This window comes from Pan paniscus, chromosome 3 (genome assembly GCF_029289425.2).
Source record: "Pan paniscus chromosome 3, NHGRI_mPanPan1-v2.0_pri, whole genome shotgun sequence".
NCBI lineage: Eukaryota > Metazoa > Chordata > Mammalia > Primates > Hominidae > Pan > Pan paniscus.
In genome coordinates, this window is record NC_073252.2 from 129,745,600 (window position 1) to 129,760,670 (window position 15,071).

General features: G+C 61.3%; 1 pseudogene; it reads right to left on the bottom strand.

Moving 5' to 3' along the window:
* The window catches only part of LOC129397695 (large ribosomal subunit protein eL8-like), a 118,472-nt pseudogene extending 116,167 nt beyond the window's left edge, over nt 1-2,305 (bottom strand).
* Between the last annotated feature and the right edge of the window lie 12,766 nt (nt 2,306-15,071).

Genomic DNA, 15,071 nt, shown 5'->3' on the forward strand with positions numbered 1-15,071 from the left:
ATGTAAGATTGGAATTATTGTTTTGTTCCATGTTTGATACAACCTGCCAGTAAAGTCATCATGGCTTGAAATTATCTTTATGAGATGATTTCTGACTACTGATTAAATGCATTTGTTGTAGCACAATTCAGATTTTTCTTTCCACTTTAGGTCACTTTTGGAAAAATGCATGTTTCAAGTAATTGTACACATTTTACATATATTTCCAAATTTATTGAATTAAACGTTTTCATACTACACTAATTTACCTTCTTGATATATGTATTATTTATAACAAAACTCAATAAATTGTGGCCAATAAGCCAGAGAGTACTTATAAATAAAGTATTAATGCAACACTGTCATGCTCATTCATTGACATATTGTCAATTTATGCCACAACAATAGAATTAATTAGTTACAACAAACCATATAGCCCAAAAACCTAAAATATTTAACAACTGATCCTTTCCAAACAACAAAAAAATTCTTCACACAAGATGTATAATTATTTCCTATTTTGATTCCTGAGAATGCATACTTGTTTCTTCTCTTATTTTTATCAAGCCATTTCTCCACAGTTTTGTTATTGTATGGCTCCTAAAACAACTAACAAACTTTTGGCCATATTTCTTGACATTCCTTTCCCTGTATTCTTAATGACTATGCATGTATTTTTATTTCCTTTTATTTCTGATGATATTTCTAAGTTCTTCAAATAAATTCAAAACATTTCAAATATTAATTTGCTGTCCTCATAAAATAAGAATTTAAGGTTCTAAATTTTCCTCTAAAATGAAACATTTTATAATGTAGTAAATATTTTTTAATTAAAAATATTTTATAATTTCCATTATGATTTGCTCTCGGGTGTCGAGTTACTAAGAAGTATATTTCTGAGGTTTTTCTTCAATATGACTGACTAGAGATATTGGACTCTAGTTATTCGAAGAAACAGAAAGCAAAGTTATGGATAAATAAAAGTTAATTCCAATATGTATATTGAGAGGAGAGTGCTAGAGCCTCTCAGAGAACCACAAGAAGAAACTTGAACACAGAAAAATAAGGAAGCAAGAACCTAGCAGAGATTATACTCTGAGGGACTTGGTGTAACATGGAAAAGAATAAGTGGGGGTATCTTTTGCTCCTCTCACCCCTATGGCAGACTGCCTGTTTCTGAAATGTTGGAGAGCCCTCCACTCTCACAAGCCCAAGTACTGGTGTGGACAGCAATCTTGGAACCACTTAAGGAAAGAGAACCCGGCTACTATTTCCTGCAGTGCCACTTGACCTTCACCAAGACCGAAGATGAGGTGGTGGGCACCATACTGGATATGCCTCTGTGCTGGACTTCTATACTACCTTTGAGGTACAGAGATGCTTGACCCATCCGCTTGCCGGCTTCCTTCTCCGTCCCTGCGTCGAGCTGTGGCTACATTTCTCAATGAGGGCAGAGGGCGAGAGGAGTGAGAACCATCTACTTAAAGGTCTGCGGGCACCCTCCTGCGGGTGGACAATGAGCGCCTGGGAGGCCATTATCCTTGCTTGGGGAGCGGTCGTCTGGATCTAGCCTAGCAAAGAGGCTGCTCCGGATGGGGAGGGGATGAAAACCCCTGCGGCTCCGACACAGATGCCCACGTTGCCCAGGCCTTCACAGACCCCCAGACCGGAACCGCCGGGGAAACGACTGCCAACCGGCCACACGACCCAGGCAGAGACGCGGGGAGAGGCTGACCAGAAGAAAGGCCGACCTGCAAGAAGCCCACCCTCCGGCGCACAGGGCACACGTGTCCCAAGGCACACGCACACACAGACGGACAGAGAGAGAAAGAGAGGGCGACGACGGAAAGAGCGAGAAGGGAGAGAGAGAGACAGAGAGAGAGAGACGTAAGAGAGAGACGGAAGTGGGCACACAGACACACACGCGCGGACGCGCGCACACACACACACACACACACACAGACACACACACACACACACACACCCATAACGCACACAGACATACGGCAGGCAACACCCACCCCCAGGCAGCTCCTGAAGTTGCCGGCTTCTGCTCTCCGCGACTACGAGCCACCGGCGAGGGAGCAGCCCACGGGCACACAGGCAGACCTGTCCTCCACATCACAAGGGCGCCACTTTTGGGGAGACTCACCCGCACACCGTCCGCGCACGCCTGAGGCTGGGATCCCTCGCTGCCTCCCCGGCGATCTGTCTGAGGTTTCTTCCTCCTGGGGTTTCTTCCTCCTGGTGGAGCCTCCGCGAATCCCGGGCTCCGGAGACCGTCCTGGTAACTGCCCTGGCCAGGACTGGTCTCAGCCCCGACTCTGACGCACGATCACACAGGGCTCCTACTTCGCCAAGTCTCAGGGACCCATCCCCGGGCAACGGTGGCGGTCACTGTGACCCAAGCGGCGGCTCGGGCCTCGCGCATGCGCACTGGCGAGGCCGGCTCACCCGCCGCACCCCCCTTACTTGGCAGAGTCAGGCTGCGGACCCTTTAAAAAATGGCGGCGACACGGCGGCTGCGGGGACTGGGGCGGCGGTGATGGAGGTTGCGGCGGCCGCGGCCGCGGCGCAGCCCGAGGCGGCGGGTGGGAAGAGGACTACCAGAGGGGCCTGCGGGAGACCCAGGGTCGGACCCGTAGGAGTCCTGTGGTCAGGACCTCCTTGATCGTTCTTCTGCTTCGGTTCCCGGGGAAGGAGGAGCTTCCGGGTGCCGGCTGGGCTGCGCGGACTCCTCTTGGGATCCGATGATGGATCCCACCGGGCGATCGGCAATGGGGTCACAATGCAGTGAGGCGGAAAGGGTCTCGCCGGGGCACAGAAAGATCCCCAGGGCCGCAAGGCGTGCTGTCGGCTGCAAAGGCACTGACCCACGAGCCCACTGCCTCCCTCCTTCCTGGGGGGAGCAGGGGCCTGCCTTCATCTCCAAGGCCCGGGGGCTCCGGCATCCCGACGCGGCTTCCGGCGACACGGGCAAAGAGAGACAGAGGCGAGTCCGAGCTGGAGCCAGTGTGACCACACGTGGCACTGACGTCCCCCAAGAGCACATGCAGTGAGCGTGTGTCTTTGAGGCCATAGGGGGCGACGACGAGACGGACAGGGATTTCCAGGCGTGCGCCCGGGGGCCACTGGAGACCGGCCCCACAAAGCGGAGGAAAAGCCAAGCGCTCCTGAAAACCTGCGAGGCAGGGCCTGTGCGCGAGTCCAGGCCACATTCAGGGAGGCCCGCCAGGGGAGCCGAGAGCTTTGGACAAAGTACACCCCACCCCCACGCCGCCACCGCCTAGGTACCCCTGACGCAACCTCCCCTGCACCCACCCAAAACCCAGTCCCGTTGGCTCCCTGACATCCGTGGCAGCCAAAAGATTCAGTGCTAGAAGGCACTTTCCCCAGGAGCGGAGGAACCGGTTGGCCCTCAAGGATCAGGCAGGAAGTGCAGGTGGGATGCAACACCGCCTTTCCTAGAAGGCCAGTGTCGGGAACGGCGGGCTTGCCTCCCCCTCTTCCTGGACCGAGCGTGCAGCCATCACTTGGGCCATGGAGACCAAGAGAGCTTCCCTGTCCCACACAGGTATGGAAGCCCAGAGCTCCAGGATCACCACACCTGCCCAGTCATCCAGTAAGAGGTGTGGAGAGGGAAACCATCATGACAGGGACCCCCACGAGGTTTCTCCCTGATGGACTGGGAAGTCTTCTTTGTTGAAGACACTGAGCCAGACTAAGAAGCCGCCTGGCTTCTCAGAGATGGGGCAGACACTGCAAGAGGGAGGACAGAGCAGAGGCCAGAGCCCAGGCAGCATACGGGGCCATGCCACCACCACGGGCATCCGGGGAGGAGTGTCAAACGGGTGACTCGGCCAGGAAGGCCAGCCTTCGAGCGACAGAGATGCTTGCCTCATCCCCTTGCCGGCTTCCTTCTCCGTCCCTGCGTCGAACTGTGGCTAGATTTCTCGATAAAGGTAGAGGGCGAGAGGCGTGAGAACCGTCTACTTAAAAGGTCTGCGGGCACCCTCCCGCTGGTGGACAATGAGCGCCCGGGAGCCCGTTGTCCTTGGTTGGGCAGCGGTCGTCTGGATCTAGCCTAGCTAGATGGGCTAGCTAGCTAGCCCCATCGGATGGGGAGGGGATGAAAACCCCTGCGGCTCCGACGCAGATGCCCACGTTGCCCAGGCCTTCACAGACCCCCAGACCGGAACCGCCGGGAAGACGACTGCCAACCGGCCACACGACCCAGGCAGAGACGCGGGGAGAGGCTGACCAGAAGAAAGGCCGACCTGCAAGAAGCCCACCCTCCGGCGCACAGGGCACACGTGTCCCAAGGCACACGCACACACAGACGGACAGAGAGAGAAAGAGAGGGCGACGACGGAAAGAGCGAGAAGGGAGAGAGAGAGACAGAGAGAGAGAGACGTAAGAGAGAGACGGAAGTGGGCACACAGACACACACGCGCGGACGCGCGCGCACACACACACACACACACAGACACACACACACACACACACACCCATAACGCACACAGACATACAGCAGGCAACACCCACCCCCAGGCAGCTCCTGAAGTTGCCGGCTTCTGCTCTCCGCGACTACGAGCCACCGGCGAGGGAGCAGCCCACGGGCACACAGGCAGACCTGTCCTCCACATCACAAGGGCGCCACTTTTGGGGAGACTCACCCGCACACCGTCCGCGCACGCCTGAGGCTGGGATCCCTCGCTGCCTCCCCGGCGATCTGTCTGAGGTTTCTTCCTCCTGGGGTTTCTTCCTCCTGGTGGAGCCTCCGCGAATCCCGGGCTCCGGAGACCGTCCTGGTAACTGCCCTGGCCAGGACTGGTCTCAGCCCCGACTCTGACGCACGATCACACAGGGCTCCTACTTCGCCAAGTCTCAGGGACCCATCCCCGGGCAACGGTGGCGGTCACTGTGACCCAAGCGGCGGCTCGGGCCTCGCGCATGCGCACTGGCGAGGCCGGCTCACCCGCCGCACCCCCCTTACTTGGCAGAGTCAGGCTGCGGACCCTTTAAAAAATGGCGGCGACACGGCGGCTGCGGGGACTGGGGCGGCGGTGATGGAGGTTGCGGCGGCCGCGGCCGCGGCGCAGCCCGAGGCGGCGGGTGGGAAGAGGACTACCAGAGGGGCCTGCGGGAGACCCAGGGTCGGACCCGTAGGAGTCCTGTGGTCAGGACCTCCTTGATCGTTCTTCTGCTTCGGTTCCCGGGGAAGGAGGAGCTTCCGGGTGCCGGCTGGGCTGCGCGGACTCCTCTTGGGATCCGATGATGGATCCCACCGGGCGATCGGCAATGGGGTCACAATGCAGTGAGGCGGAAAGGGTCTCGCCGGGGCACAGAAAGATCCCCAGGGCCGCAAGGCGTGCTGTCGGCTGCAAAGGCACTGACCCACGAGCCCACTGCCTCCCTCCTTCCTGGGGGGAGCAGGGGCCTGCCTTCATCTCCAAGGCCCGGGGGCTCCGGCATCCCGACGCGGCTTCCGGCGACACGGGCAAAGAGAGACAGAGGCGAGTCCGAGCTGGAGCCAGTGTGACCACACGTGGCACTGACGTCCCCCAAGAGCACATGCAGTGAGCGTGTGTCTTTGAGGCCATAGGGGGCGACGACGAGACGGACAGGGATTTCCAGGCGTGCGCCCGGGGGCCACTGGAGACCGGCCCCACAAAGCGGAGGAAAAGCCAAGCGCTCCTGAAAACCTGCGAGGCAGGGCCTGTGCGCGAGTCCAGGCCACATTCAGGGAGGCCCGCCAGGGGAGCCGAGAGCTTTGGACAAAGTACACCCCACCCCCACGCCGCCACCCCCTAGGTACCCCTGACGCAACCTCCCCTGCACCCACCCAAAACCCAGTCCCGTTGGCTCCCTGACATCCGTGGCAGCCAAAAGATTCAGTGCTAGAAGGCACTTTCCCCAGGAGCGGAGGAACCGGTTGGCCCTCAAGGATCAGACAGGAAGTGCAGGTGGGATGCAACACCGCCTTTCCTAGAAGGCCAGTGTCGGGAACGGCGGGCTTGCCTCCCCCTCTTCCTGGACCGAGCGTGCAGCCATCACTTGGGCCATGGAGACCAAGAGAGCTTCCCTGTCCCACACAGGTATGGAAGCCCAGAGCTCCAGGATCACCACACCTGCCCAGTCATCCAGTAAGAGGTGTGGAGAGGGAAACCATCATGACAGGGACCCCCACGAGGTTTCTCCCTGATGGACTGGGAAGTCTTCTTTGTTGAAGACATTGAGCCAGACTAAGAAGCCGCCTGGCTTCTCAGAGATGGGGCAGACACTGCAAGAGGGAGGACAGAGCAGAGGCCAGAGCCCAGGCAGCATACGGGGCCATGCCACCACCACGGGCATCCGGGGAGGAGTGTCAAACGGGTGACTCGGCCAGGAAGGCCAGCCTTCGAGCGACAGAGATGCTTGCCTCATCCCCTTGCCGGCTTCCTTCTCCGTCCCTGCGTCGAACTGTGGCTAGATTTCTCGATAAAGGTAGAGGGCGAGAGGCGTGAGAACCGTCTACTTAAAAGGTCTGCGGGCACCCTCCCGCTGGTGGACAATGAGCGCCCGGGAGGCCGTTGTCCTTGGTTGGGCAGCGGTCGTCTGGATCTAGCCTAGCTAGATGGGCTAGCTAGCTAGCCCCATCGGATGGGGAGGGGATGAAAACCCCTGCGGCTCCGACGCAGATGCCCACGTTGCCCAGGCCTTCACAGACCCCCAGACCGGAACCGCCGGGAAGACGACTGCCAACCGGCCACACGACCCAGGCAGAGACGCGGGGAGAGGCTGACCAGAAGAAAGGCCGACCTGCAAGAAGCCCACCCTCCGGCGCACAGGGCACACGTGTCCCAAGGCACACGCACACACAGACGGACAGAGAGAGAAAGAGAGGGTGACGACGGAAAGAGCGAGAAGGGAGAGAGAGAGACAGAGAGAGAGAGACGTAAGAGAGAGACGGAAGTGGGCACACAGACACACACGCGCGGACGCGCGCGCACACACACACACAGACACACACACACACACACCCATAACGCACACAGACATACGGCAGGCTACACCCACCCCCAGGCAGCTCCTGAAGTTGCCGGCTTCTGCTCTCCGCGACTACGAGCCACCGGCGAGGGAGCAGCCCACGGGCACACAGGCAGACCTGTCCTCCACATCACAAGGGCGCCACTTTTGGGGAGACTCACCCGCACACCGTCCGCGCACGCCTGAGGCTGGGATCCCTCGCTGCCTCCCCGGCGATCTGTCTGAGGTTTCTTCCTCCTGGGGTTTCTTCCTCCTGGTGGAGCCTCCGCGAATCCCGGGCTCCGGAGACCGTCCTGGTAACTGCCCTGGCCAGGACTGGTCTCAGCCCCGACTCTGACGCACGATCACACAGGGCTCCTACTTCGCCAAGTCTCAGGGACCCATCCCCGGGCAACGGTGGCGGTCACTGTGACCCAAGCGGCGCATGCGCACTGGCGAGGCCGGCTCACCCGCCGCACCCCCCTTACTTGGCAGAGTCAGGCTGCGGACCCTTTAAAAAATGGCGGCGACACGGTGGCTGCGGGGACTGGGGCGGCGGTGATGGAGGTTGCGGCGGCCGCGGCCGCGGCGCAGCCCGAGGCGGCGGGTGGGAAGAGGACTACCAGAGGGGCCTGCGGGAGACCCAGGGTCGGACCCGTAGGAGTCCTGTGGTCAGGACCTCCTTGATCGTTCTTCTGCTTCGGTTCCCGGGGAAGGAGGAGCTTCCGGGTGCCGGCTGGGCTGCGCGGACTCCTCTTGGGATCCGATGATGGATCCCACCGGGCGATCGGCAATGGGGTCACAATGCAGTGAGGCGGAAAGGGTCTCGCCGGGGCACAGAAAGATCCCCAGGGCCGCAAGGCGTGCTGTCGGCTGCAAAGGCACTGACCCACGAGCCCACTGCCTCCCTCCTTCCTGGGGGGAGCAGGGGCCTGCCTTCATCTCCAAGGCCCGGGGGCTCCGGCATCCCGACGCGGCTTCCGGCGACACGGGCAAAGAGAGACAGAGGCGAGTCCGAGCTGGAGCCAGTGTGACCACACGTGGCACTGACGTCCCCCAAGAGCACATGCAGTGAGCGTGTGTCTTTGAGGCCATAGGGGGCGACGACGAGACGGACAGGGATTTCCAGGCGTGCGCCCGGGGGCCACTGGAGACCGGCCCCACAAAGCGGAGGAAAAGCCAAGCGCTCCTGAAAACCTGCGAGGCAGGGCCTGTGCGCGAGTCCAGGCCACATTCAGGGAGGCCCGCCAGGGGAGCCGAGAGCTTTGGACAAAGTACACCCCACCCCCACGCCGCCACCGCCTAGGTACCCCTGACGCAACCTCCCCTGCACCCACCCAAAACCCAGTCCCGTTGGCTCCCTGACATCCGTGGCAGCCAAAAGATTCAGTGCTAGAAGGCACTTTCCCCAGGAGCGGAGGAACCGGTTGGCCCTCAAGGATCAGGCAGGAAGTGCAGGTGGGATGCAACACCGCCTTTCCTAGAAGGCCAGTGTCGGGAACGGCGGGCTTGCCTCCCCCTCTTCCTGGACCGAGCGTGCAGCCATCACTTGGGCCATGGAGACCAAGAGAGCTTCCCTGTCCCACACAGGTATGGAAGCCCAGAGCTCCAGGATCACCACACCTGCCCAGTCATCCAGTAAGAGGTGTGGAGAGGGAAACCATCATGACAGGGACCCCCACGAGGTTTCTCCCTGATGGACTGGGAAGTCTTCTTTGTTGAAGACACTGAGCCAGACTAAGAAGCCGCCTGGCTTCTCAGAGATGGGGCAGACACTGCAAGAGGGAGGACAGAGCAGAGGCCAGAGCCCAGGCAGCATACGGGGCCATGCCACCACCACGGGCATCCGGGGAGGAGTGTCAAACGGGTGACTCGGCCAGGAAGGCCAGCCTTCGAGCGACAGAGATGCTTGCCTCATCCCCTTGCCGGCTTCCTTCTCCGTCCCTGCGTCGAACTGTGGCTAGATTTCTCGATAAAGGTAGAGGGCGAGAGGCGTGAGAACCGTCTACTTAAAAGGTCTGCGGGCACCCTCCCGCTGGTGGACAATGAGCGCCCGGGAGCCCGTTGTCCTTGGTTGGGCAGCGGTCGTCTGGATCTAGCCTAGCTAGATGGGCTAGCTAGCTAGCCCCATCGGATGGGGAGGGGATGAAAACCCCTGCGGCTCCGACGCAGATGCCCACGTTGCCCAGGCCTTCACAGACCCCCAGACCGGAACCGCCGGGAAGACGACTGCCAACCGGCCACACGACCCAGGCAGAGACGCGGGGAGAGGCTGACCAGAAGAAAGGCCGACCTGCAAGAAGCCCACCCTCCGGCGCACAGGGCACACGTGTCCCAAGGCACACGCACACACAGACGGACAGAGAGAGAAAGAGAGGGCGACGACGGAAAGAGCGAGAAGGGAGAGAGAGAGACAGAGAGAGAGAGACGTAAGAGAGAGACGGAAGTGGGCACACAGACACACACGCGCGGACGCGCGCGCACACACACACACACACACAGACACACACACACACACACACACCCATAACGCACACAGACATACAGCAGGCAACACCCACCCCCAGGCAGCTCCTGAAGTTGCCGGCTTCTGCTCTCCGCGACTACGAGCCACCGGCGAGGGAGCAGCCCACGGGCACACAGGCAGACCTGTCCTCCACATCACAAGGGCGCCACTTTTGGGGAGACTCACCCGCACACCGTCCGCGCACGCCTGAGGCTGGGATCCCTCGCTGCCTCCCCGGCGATCTGTCTGAGGTTTCTTCCTCCTGGGGTTTCTTCCTCCTGGTGGAGCCTCCGCGAATCCCGGGCTCCGGAGACCGTCCTGGTAACTGCCCTGGCCAGGACTGGTCTCAGCCCCGACTCTGACGCACGATCACACAGGGCTCCTACTTCGCCAAGTCTCAGGGACCCATCCCCGGGCAACGGTGGCGGTCACTGTGACCCAAGCGGCGGCTCGGGCCTCGCGCATGCGCACTGGCGAGGCCGGCTCACCCGCCGCACCCCCCTTACTTGGCAGAGTCAGGCTGCGGACCCTTTAAAAAATGGCGGCGACACGGCGGCTGCGGGGACTGGGGCGGCGGTGATGGAGGTTGCGGCGGCCGCGGCCGCGGCGCAGCCCGAGGCGGCGGGTGGGAAGAGGACTACCAGAGGGGCCTGCGGGAGACCCAGGGTCGGACCCGTAGGAGTCCTGTGGTCAGGACCTCCTTGATCGTTCTTCTGCTTCGGTTCCCGGGGAAGGAGGAGCTTCCGGGTGCCGGCTGGGCTGCGCGGACTCCTCTTGGGATCCGATGATGGATCCCACCGGGCGATCGGCAATGGGGTCACAATGCAGTGAGGCGGAAAGGGTCTCGCCGGGGCACAGAAAGATCCCCAGGGCCGCAAGGCGTGCTGTCGGCTGCAAAGGCACTGACCCACGAGCCCACTGCCTCCCTCCTTCCTGGGGGGAGCAGGGGCCTGCCTTCATCTCCAAGGCCCGGGGGCTCCGGCATCCCGACGCGGCTTCCGGCGACACGGGCAAAGAGAGACAGAGGCGAGTCCGAGCTGGAGCCAGTGTGACCACACGTGGCACTGACGTCCCCCAAGAGCACATGCAGTGAGCGTGTGTCTTTGAGGCCATAGGGGGCGACGACGAGACGGACAGGGATTTCCAGGCGTGCGCCCGGGGGCCACTGGAGACCGGCCCCACAAAGCGGAGGAAAAGCCAAGCGCTCCTGAAAACCTGCGAGGCAGGGCCTGTGCGCGAGTCCAGGCCACATTCAGGGAGGCCCGCCAGGGGAGCCGAGAGCTTTGGACAAAGTACACCCCACCCCCACGCCGCCACCCCCTAGGTACCCCTGACGCAACCTCCCCTGCACCCACCCAAAACCCAGTCCCGTTGGCTCCCTGACATCCGTGGCAGCCAAAAGATTCAGTGCTAGAAGGCACTTTCCCCAGGAGCGGAGGAACCGGTTGGCCCTCAAGGATCAGACAGGAAGTGCAGGTGGGATGCAACACCGCCTTTCCTAGAAGGCCAGTGTCGGGAACGGCGGGCTTGCCTCCCCCTCTTCCTGGACCGAGCGTGCAGCCATCACTTGGGCCATGGAGACCAAGAGAGCTTCCCTGTCCCACACAGGTATGGAAGCCCAGAGCTCCAGGATCACCACACCTGCCCAGTCATCCAGTAAGAGGTGTGGAGAGGGAAACCATCATGACAGGGACCCCCACGAGGTTTCTCCCTGATGGACTGGGAAGTCTTCTTTGTTGAAGACATTGAGCCAGACTAAGAAGCCGCCTGGCTTCTCAGAGATGGGGCAGACACTGCAAGAGGGAGGACAGAGCAGAGGCCAGAGCCCAGGCAGCATACGGGGCCATGCCACCACCACGGGCATCCGGGGAGGAGTGTCAAACGGGTGACTCGGCCAGGAAGGCCAGCCTTCGAGCGACAGAGATGCTTGCCTCATCCCCTTGCCGGCTTCCTTCTCCGTCCCTGCGTCGAACTGTGGCTAGATTTCTCGATAAAGGTAGAGGGCGAGAGGCGTGAGAACCGTCTACTTAAAAGGTCTGCGGGCACCCTCCCGCTGGTGGACAATGAGCGCCCGGGAGCCCGTTGTCCTTGGTTGGGCAGCGGTCGTCTGGATCTAGCCTAGCTAGATGGGCTAGCTAGCTAGCCCCATCGGATGGGGAGGGGATGAAAACCCCTGCGGCTCCGACGCAGATGCCCACGTTGCCCAGGCCTTCACAGACCCCCAGACCGGAACCGCCGGGAAGACGACTGCCAACCGGCCACACGACCCAGGCAGAGACGCGGGGAGAGGCTGACCAGAAGAAAGGCCGACCTGCAAGAAGCCCACCCTCCGGCGCACAGGGCACACGTGTCCCAAGGCACACGCACACACAGACGGACAGAGAGAGAAAGAGAGGGTGACGACGGAAAGAGCGAGAAGGGAGAGAGAGAGACAGAGAGAGAGAGACGTAAGAGAGAGACGGAAGTGGGCACACAGACACACACGCGCGGACGCGCGCGCACACACACACACAGACACACACACACACACACCCATAACGCACACAGACATACGGCAGGCTACACCCACCCCCAGGCAGCTCCTGAAGTTGCCGGCTTCTGCTCTCCGCGACTACGAGCCACCGGCGAGGGAGCAGCCCACGGGCACACAGGCAGACCTGTCCTCCACATCACAAGGGCGCCACTTTTGGGGAGACTCACCCGCACACCGTCCGCGCACGCCTGAGGCTGGGATCCCTCGCTGCCTCCCCGGCGATCTGTCTGAGGTTTCTTCCTCCTGGGGTTTCTTCCTCCTGGTGGAGCCTCCGCGAATCCCGGGCTCCGGAGACCGTCCTGGTAACTGCCCTGGCCAGGACTGGTCTCAGCCCCGACTCTGACGCACGATCACACAGGGCTCCTACTTCGCCAAGTCTCAGGGACCCATCCCCGGGCAACGGTGGCGGTCACTGTGACCCAAGCGGCGCATGCGCACTGGCGAGGCCGGCTCACCCGCCGCACCCCCCTTACTTGGCAGAGTCAGGCTGCGGACCCTTTAAAAAATGGCGGCGACACGGTGGCTGCGGGGACTGGGGCGGCGGTGATGGAGGTTGCGGCGGCCGCGGCCGCGGCGCAGCCCGAGGCGGCGGGTGGGAAGAGGACTACCAGAGGGGCCTGCGGGAGACCCAGGGTCGGACCCGTAGGAGTCCTGTGGTCAGGACCTCCTTGATCGTTCTTCTGCTTCGGTTCCCGGGGAAGGAGGAGCTTCCGGGTGCCGGCTGGGCTGCGCGGACTCCTCTTGGGATCCGATGATGGATCCCACCGGGCGATCGGCAATGGGGTCACAATGCAGTGAGGCGGAAAGGGTCTCGCCGGGGCACAGAAAGATCCCCAGGGCCGCAAGGCGTGCTGTCGGCTGCAAAGGCACTGACCCACGAGCCCACTGCCTCCCTCCTTCCTGGGGGGAGCAGGGGCCTGCCTTCATCTCCAAGGCCCGGGGGCTCCGGCATCCCGACGCGGCTTCCGGCGACACGGGCAAAGAGAGACAGAGGCGAGTCCGAGCTGGAGCCAGTGTGACCACACGTGGCACTGACGTCCCCCAAGAGCACATGCAGTGAGCGTGTGTCTTTGAGGCCATAGGGGGCGACGACGAGACGGACAGGGATTTCCAGGCGTGCGCCCGGGGGCCACTGGAGACCGGCCCCACAAAGCGGAGGAAAAGCCAAGCGCTCCTGAAAACCTGCGAGGCAGGGCCTGTGCGCGAGTCCAGGCCACATTCAGGGAGGCCCGCCAGGGGAGCCGAGAGCTTTGGACAAAGTACACCCCACCCCCACGCCGCCACCGCCTAGGTACCCCTGACGCAACCTCCCCTGCACCCACCCAAAACCCAGTCCCGTTGGCTCCCTGACATCCGTGGCAGCCAAAAGATTCAGTGCTAGAAGGCACTTTCCCCAGGAGCGGAGGAACCGGTTGGCCCTCAAGGATCAGACAGGAAGTGCAGGTGGGATGCAACACCGCCTTTCCTAGAAGGCCAGTGTCGGGAACGGTGGGCTTGCCTCCCCCGCTTCCTGGACCGAGCGTGCAGCCATCACTTGGGCCATGGAGACCAAGAGAGCTTCCCTGTCCCACACAGGTATGGAAGCCCAGAGCTCCAGGATCACCACACCTGCCCAGTCATCCAGTAAGAGGTGTGGAGAGGGAAACCATCATGACAGGGACCCCCACGAGGTTTCTCCCTGATGGACTGGGAAGTCTTCTTTGTTGAAGACATTGAGCCAGACTAAGAAGCCGCCTGGCTTCTCAGAGATGGGGCAGACACTGCAAGAGGGAGGACAGAGCAGAGGCCAGAGCCCAGGCAGCATACGGGGCCATGCCACCACCACGGGCATCCGGGGAGGAGTGTCAAACGGGTGACTCGGCCAGGAAGGCCAGCCTTCGAGCGACAGAGATGCTTGCCTCATCCCCTTGCCGGCTTCCTTCTCCGTCCCTGCGTCGAACTGTGGCTAGATTTCTCGATAAAGGTAGAGGGCGAGAGGCGTGAGAACCGTCTACTTAAAAGGTCTGCGGGCACCCTCCCGCTGGTGGACAATGAGCGCCCGGGAGCCCGTTGTCCTTGGTTGGGCAGCGGTCGTCTGGATCTAGCCTAGCTAGATGGGCTAGCTAGCTAGCCCCATCGGATGGGGAGGGGATGAAAACCCCTGCGGCTCCGACGCAGATGCCCACGTTGCCCAGGCCTTCACAGACCCCCAGACCGGAACCGCCGGGAAGACGACTGCCAACCGGCCACACGACCCAGGCAGAGACGCGGGGAGAGGCTGACCAGAAGAAAGGCCGACCTGCAAGAAGCCCACCCTCCGGCGCACAGGGCACACGTGTCCCAAGGCACACGCACACACAGACGGACAGAGAGAGAAAGAGAGGGCGACGACGGAAAGAGCGAGAAGGGAGAGAGAGAGACAGAGAGAGAGAGACGTAAGAGAGAGACGGAAGTGGGCACACAGACACACACGCGCGGACGCGCGCGCACACACACACACAGACACACACACACACACACCCATAACGCACACAGACATACGGCAGGCTACACCCACCCCCAGGCAGCTCCTGAAGTTGCCGGCTTCTGCTCTCCGCGACTACGAGCCACCGGCGAGGGAGCAGCCCACGGGCACACAGGCAGACCTGTCCTCCACATCACAAGGGCGCCACTTTTGGGGAGACTCACCCGCACACCGTCCGCGCACGCCTGAGGCTGGGATCCCTCGCTGCCTCCCCGGCGATCTGTCTGAGGTTTCTTCCTCCTGGGGTTTCTTCCTCCTGGTGGAGCCTCCGCGAATCCCGGGCTCCGGAGACCGTCCTGGTAACTGCCCTGGCCAGGACTGGTCTCAGCCCCGACTCTGACGCACGATCACACAGGGCTCCTACTTCGCCAAGTCTCAGGGACCCATCCCCGGGCAACGGTGGCGGTCACTGTGACCCAAGCGGCGCATGCGCACTGGCGAGGCCGGCTCACCCGCCGCACCCCCCTTACTTGGCAGAGTCAGGCTGCGGACCCTTTAAAAAATGGCGGCGACACGGTGGCTGCGGGGACTGGGGCGGCGGT